This window comes from Musca domestica, unplaced genomic scaffold (genome assembly GCF_030504385.1).
Source record: "Musca domestica strain aabys unplaced genomic scaffold, Musca_domestica.polishedcontigs.V.1.1 10, whole genome shotgun sequence".
Lineage (NCBI taxonomy): Eukaryota > Metazoa > Arthropoda > Insecta > Diptera > Muscidae > Musca > Musca domestica.
Window position 1 is genome coordinate 13,451,224 of NW_026712115.1, and position 6,270 is coordinate 13,457,493.

Consider the following 6,270-nt stretch of genomic DNA (forward strand, 5'->3'; position numbering starts at 1 on the left):
GACGAATTTTTCGAAATTGCTGCCTCTTTCTTCTTGCTGAGAAATAAGCTCTTGGACGTTTGCCATTATTGTTTGTTGATTTATCAGCGAGTAGCAGCAGTTGTTGTATGATGATTAGTTTCAGGCAATTTCCTCCTGGTTTTCCTCCAGAGCTCCAAAAGGGGGTTTTTGAAATTGGTACGCGTGCGTTACGTCCTCACACCTCGTGGATAACGTCACCAAAAAATGTTTCGGATTAGTTACCGTCAGGATCACGTCGGGGTCACCAAAAAATGTTTCGGTAGTAGGATCTAGAGCGATTCAATTCAAACACATAAATTTGAACTGACACTTAGTATCCAAATTAATTTCCTTGCAAGCACATGAACTTGAAGGAAGCCGCCTAGATAGTAATTAAAACTCTTAGTTTAGTCACTACAAAAGACGACTGAATTTTCTTTATTTCTGGCTGTCTTTATATACATAATTTCTTAACATAATTAATTAAAATGCTATTGATAAATGCTGATATAAATTAATTGTAATGTAGGTCGGTTACTAGTAGACATTAAATGCTATGTAAGCAAAATAAATAAATGTGTTAAAGAAACTTAAAAACATTGCAAAAGTGAATGAACCAATGGCCAATGAACTAAAATAAAGAAAATTAACTGTAACAATAAAATAGTCCAAATATGTGATATAATAATGCTGTATAAGCAGTTTAAAACTTATAAATATGTAGGTGTGCTTGATTTTTGTATTTATTGTTTGTTTTGGTAATTAAATCTAAAGTATGTTTATAGAACAAAAAAAAAAAAATATTTATGTGTGTTTTAACATTACCTGATTTTATTCCTAATGTTTAGGTATAAGTTAAACCAAAATGAATTAAAAACAGTACCTAGCTTGAAAGACAAAATGAATTCCAGATATAAGAAAGAAATATTTTTCTGTTTTTATTTAGTCTCATTTTTATTTTAATTGAAAATCCATGCGTTACTGAAGGTAACAATACTATTTTTGATTTTTTACCTATATTTGGTTTAGAATGATAATTAAATAAAACACCATTTAAAAACAAAATTAATTTCAAATTCTGGATTAACCTGTGAATTAGTAATATAGCATTGTTTTATACTATTTGAAATATAAAGAATATACAAAATAATATTTTCTTTACTGAAATACCATATGCCGACTACTGGCAAATAGACATGCCGAGCATTGAAAAATGGTGCCGACTACTGGCAAAAAACCACTACTATTGTAAAACTGCAAATTTTGCCAATTTAATAAAAACAAATTCAATTCTTGTTTATTATTTCGAAAACTAAACGAATTTTGGAATTTGAACATTTTTACTTTTCTGCAATTGAAAGATTTCACTCAGAATGTTGAAAGAATGAAAAATCGAATATCCTAATCCTAACCAAAAACATTTGACGTTGATGTTGTTACTAGTCCATTCGTTTATTTTGTTTAGTAATTCTCATTTTTGTGAGAATTTCTATTATAAACGTCCGGCTATTCATCGTTTGGTTATTTGTCATCCTCACCAACGTTCAATATACGTTCGAGTTTTTAAACATCGATCAATTCTTACTTGAGAATTTGCATTGCCAAAATGTTCAAGAAGAATTCCCCATCGTTCCCCAAGCCATTTTAAGCGTCGATTTGATATTTAGTTAAAACACTAACAAATTTTGGATCGTTTGGTGCGTTGCATGTTGCGTGGGTGCGTAGCTGCTTATGCATAGTCATTTCTCTGCCGACCTCGCTTGTGTTTTATTCCTCCTTGTGCGATATCCATTGTTGGTACGACCCACTGTGCAAAACAGCATAAATTGTGAATTTTTGTAATTTGTTAAAGAATTTATTTTTTTTGGACAGATTCACCCAACATTTAGTATTAACTACATCCCACCTTACCAACATATATTAGTTGTGCAATTGTTTCGGTAATTAACTAAAAATTGTTTGTACTATTTGTGAGTCTTCGTAGTGTTTGGGTTTTTTTTTTTTTTTTTTTTGGAGAATACACCCTACTTTCGGTATATACTCCCTAACATATTCCCCACCTTAATAATAAATATTTGGAGAAATTATTGAATTTGCTATACTTTTTAGTGATTCCATCACTTATTGGCTTGCGCGGTTTAAATTTTGTGGCCGCTCTCACCCTTTGACACTTAGTATAACTCACCCAGAAGGAGTTGTTCTTAAGTTTCCTTCAATTGTCAATTCTAAAATAACATTTGTTGATCTTTTAATTTCCACTTCTATAATTCTAATTAGTTGCATAATGTCGATTACTCCATTTACTCGTTTTGTTATAGCTACTAAATCGGTTGAATCATTCGAACAGTTGATTTTCGATTTTCAATCTCGAAATTTGTCTTTGGGAAATTCCAAAAATGTGGGACAAGGTCAAGTGCACATATGATGAGTGCAAAGCTTACCTCACGACATCCCAGACTGCTCAGTTGGATAAATTTGATGTCGATGGGTATTTGACCACAATAAATCGGCATCTTGATCGACTCAAATCACCCGTCTCAGTTAATACATCACTGGATATAGCTCCTCAATTATCACCAAATTCTCCATATTCTAGTAGACAAACGCCTAGGATATCGAATAGTTCTACGTTAGCGCCACCATCTCGGTTAGTTTTGGACAATTTGGTCCAGCCGGTTGCTGTGCAGTCTGCTTTTCCAACCGTAAACGCGTCCATTACTAATATTTTTTAGCAATCATTATAGTTTCTCCGCACCTCCTCTTGATATCGATGGCGATTTTATGTCTTGGCCCACGTTTCGGGATCTTTTCACCACCCTCTTCGTTAATAATTCGCGCCTTCCAGACATTATGCAGAAGACCACCGGCTGGGAAAATTGTTTCGAGATTTCCACTCACCAGTCGTAGTTTCCCTTTAGCGTGGAAAACTTTGTCAATAAGCGCCTTCTTGTGAACAACCATCCGATCTCCGCTATAATCTGTGGTCGAAGTCTGCACTTGCCCGCGCCAACACCTCGTTCACGGTTATACTGGCCAGTCCTCTGTCGCCACCCCAAATTACTAAGGTCATTTTGTTGTTGTAATATAAAAGAGAATAATACACCAATATAGAATGAAGCAATTTAGAATTTAATACTAATAACTACTTGTGTTTCAAATCTTTCTATTTTCTTTCTTTCACCGCAATCACATCATTTTATTCTTTATTTATTCTATTAGTCTATGGATAATTCCTTACAGACTATATGTGTACATAAATGATTATTATATAACTAACAAGCGAATCGACACTGACGTTGTTGAAGGTACCTCCAATATCAATGCACATTTCAGGTGTGTATGTACATTTTCTTATCGAAAGTACTCTCAATGTGGTGTACAGCCTTGTGTAGAGAGGTTTATACTGATCTTCATTTTCGTCCGTTTCATGGCTTTGAGCAAGAAAATTGCGAGGCTTATCGGCCGATATGCCTTCAGTTTCGACATGTTAACTATGCTGAACTTTAAATACCCTCCATCATTAGCTAAAGAAAACATTTTTATATATAAGGGTATCTATATTCAAACATACAGCCTATGACAAAATTGTTTGTATGCTGGTCCACGTCTTCGTATATCTCCCATATATCGGTACCTCCCGATATTCGGTATTTTCATGATTTCAGCGACATTATTTACCGGAATTATTTCAAATTTCGTATTTAATGTTCGTAATGGGTACTACAGCCTATGACAAAAAATTTCGTACGCACGTCCACGCCTTCGTATAGTCTTCATACAACAGTTTTCATTTTAATGGTAGTTTCCGGAAGTTTTTTTTGAAAATTTTAAAGTTCTTTCAAATGGTGAAGTGTATTATTAGCTGCTTTTTTACATGTTTTAGATGAAATTTTATTCAGAAAACAGTTTTTCGCGTGTTTTCGATTTTATTGATAATTCATATTTGTATTTCATTTCAACAAAGCAAACAGTTACTCTGTAATAACAATACCAAGATTTGTGAGAAAAAAAAGCAGTAGCCGAGAGTATTTTGCATTTCACTTAATAAATTTGCGAAAAGTTCTAGAACGTCACTCAGAGGGTATAAAAAGTTCGGTCCGGCCGAACTTAATGTTTTTTTACTTTTTTATCATTAGCTAAAACAGACAAGAGCTAAAACAGTAATTTCGTGCAGCGGGGGGCGACTATGTGATACCCATACACTGAAATCAAGTTAATGGGGGGAAATTTTCAAGTAGATGCATTATCTTTCTTAAGGTCGGAGTAATTAGCACATAATAACAAAGAAAATTCCTTTCGTCTTTTTAAGGTCCAGGTGACGATCAGTATTGTTTAACGTTATAAAATTGCTGAAAACTGATTAGTCAATCATAATTTGAAATTCTACACCGCTAATCGGATTTTGCCAGTTTCTAAAAATCTACTCAACTCTAATCGACGCAAATTGGGACCCTAGTGTACTTTGAGGTGGAGTTCGTGAACGGATCATGCAGCTTTCAGTTTATTTCTATTCCCCAGTCTATTCAATTGTGATCAGGGGCTTGACTCATATTGGTTTGGGTATTAAGTTTTTCCGTCAATACTTTTTATATCTATCTATCGATCTATTTAACTTGTATATGCTTTATTATGTTAGCATGTTCCTTATAGACTCGAAAGCGGCTAAACCGATGTCCTGAAATGTTCAAAAAAACATTCGGAAATGAAATTTGTCTACTATGTTGTGAAACTTTCGCAATGGACCTTATATTTTATTTTGGATGGATCGACCACTCCCACTTTTCTTAAACATGTGGTCACACATTGGTGATGTGGTCTTAAAATTTGGTTGTGGTAGGTAACTTTACTCATTTTTAACATGGTTTGATGCAAAATCAGGTGAAAATATTTTAGTTAATTTCAATCCCTAAATTCTTTACCTAAATTCTGACACTAATTCAATCCAAATTTTCGTGAAGATGGCGTCATAACTGCGTGATGACAAATTCACATGAACAAGCGGACATCTCACTCAATTCGGACGAAAGATAGCGTGATAACAGACAGGCGACATTTCTTGCTTTCATTCAATAAAATTATAAAAAGTTTGGCCCGACTTAGTGTTTTTTACTTGCTGTTTGTTAAAATGTGTTTCTATCTTCCAGCTGAAGCACAATGAAGGTCCTGGAGTTGAAAGCCAGATGGATAGATTGGATATTATCCTCTCCGCAAAGGATAATATCCAAAAAAATCGCGTAAAAATGTGATATATTAACAATTTCATTCTGACTTTTGAAATGTACAATAGTAATGTTTTATTTTGCATGATATTTTTCCATTTTGACTTACTTTCTTCTAATGTACATTTGTAGTCTTTTTTTATATTTTATTTTTGAATTCGAATATTAAAACCAATTTATTTAATTGACTTGATTTCTTGAGAACTGAATTTGATGGCGGGTTGCATGGAAGTGTAGTACCGAATTATGTGGTGGCGGAACGGGATAATTTCGAAATAATTTAAAGCGGTCACACCAAAGTGAAAAGATAATTACTTTTTCAAAATCGCTAAAAAATCACCAAAAAGAGAGGTTATTGCAAAAATTCTCAAATCGGGAAAAAATCGAAAAAAAATTCAATGGAATCGAATTTTAAAATAATAGTACATTCTATTGACAAACTTGTAAGGATCTTTAAACATTTTCTGTATAAAATCAGCAAAAAGTTGAAGATTTTTTCAATTTGATATTCTTCTTTTGTCATTTTTTTCAATTTGTATTATCATATTGAATTCAGTGGATTTTTTGTGAACAAACTAAAGAATAATTTTTCACTATATACAATTTTTCACCAAAAAAAGTGAAATAAGTGCGAAATAGGATGTTAACTGACATCTACCCTTGCGAACACATTTAAACAAAAGAAAAACGACCGAAAAAGCCTAATGGGGCTCATTTCAAAGCGTGGACCTACTTCTTTCACCTGACAATAATCCATCCAATGAGACCTCAAAATGCAAAATTCTTTGGGAGTACAATCAATAAAATACCACATATAAAGGGTGCAAAATGGTAAAGCGAATGGGACTTTTACTAAGAAAAAGATTTTCATCCTTCCAGAAATTCTTCCCAAACATTCAGGATACCTTAAATCGCTTTTGCAGGTCATGATATCGATCATAACTCACGGATAAGGGTACAACTCGATTTCATATTTATGTAACCATCGTATAATTTAAGCTATTTTTGGCATCTTTGTTTCTAAGGGGGTAGAGAACCTCTTCGCATAAAA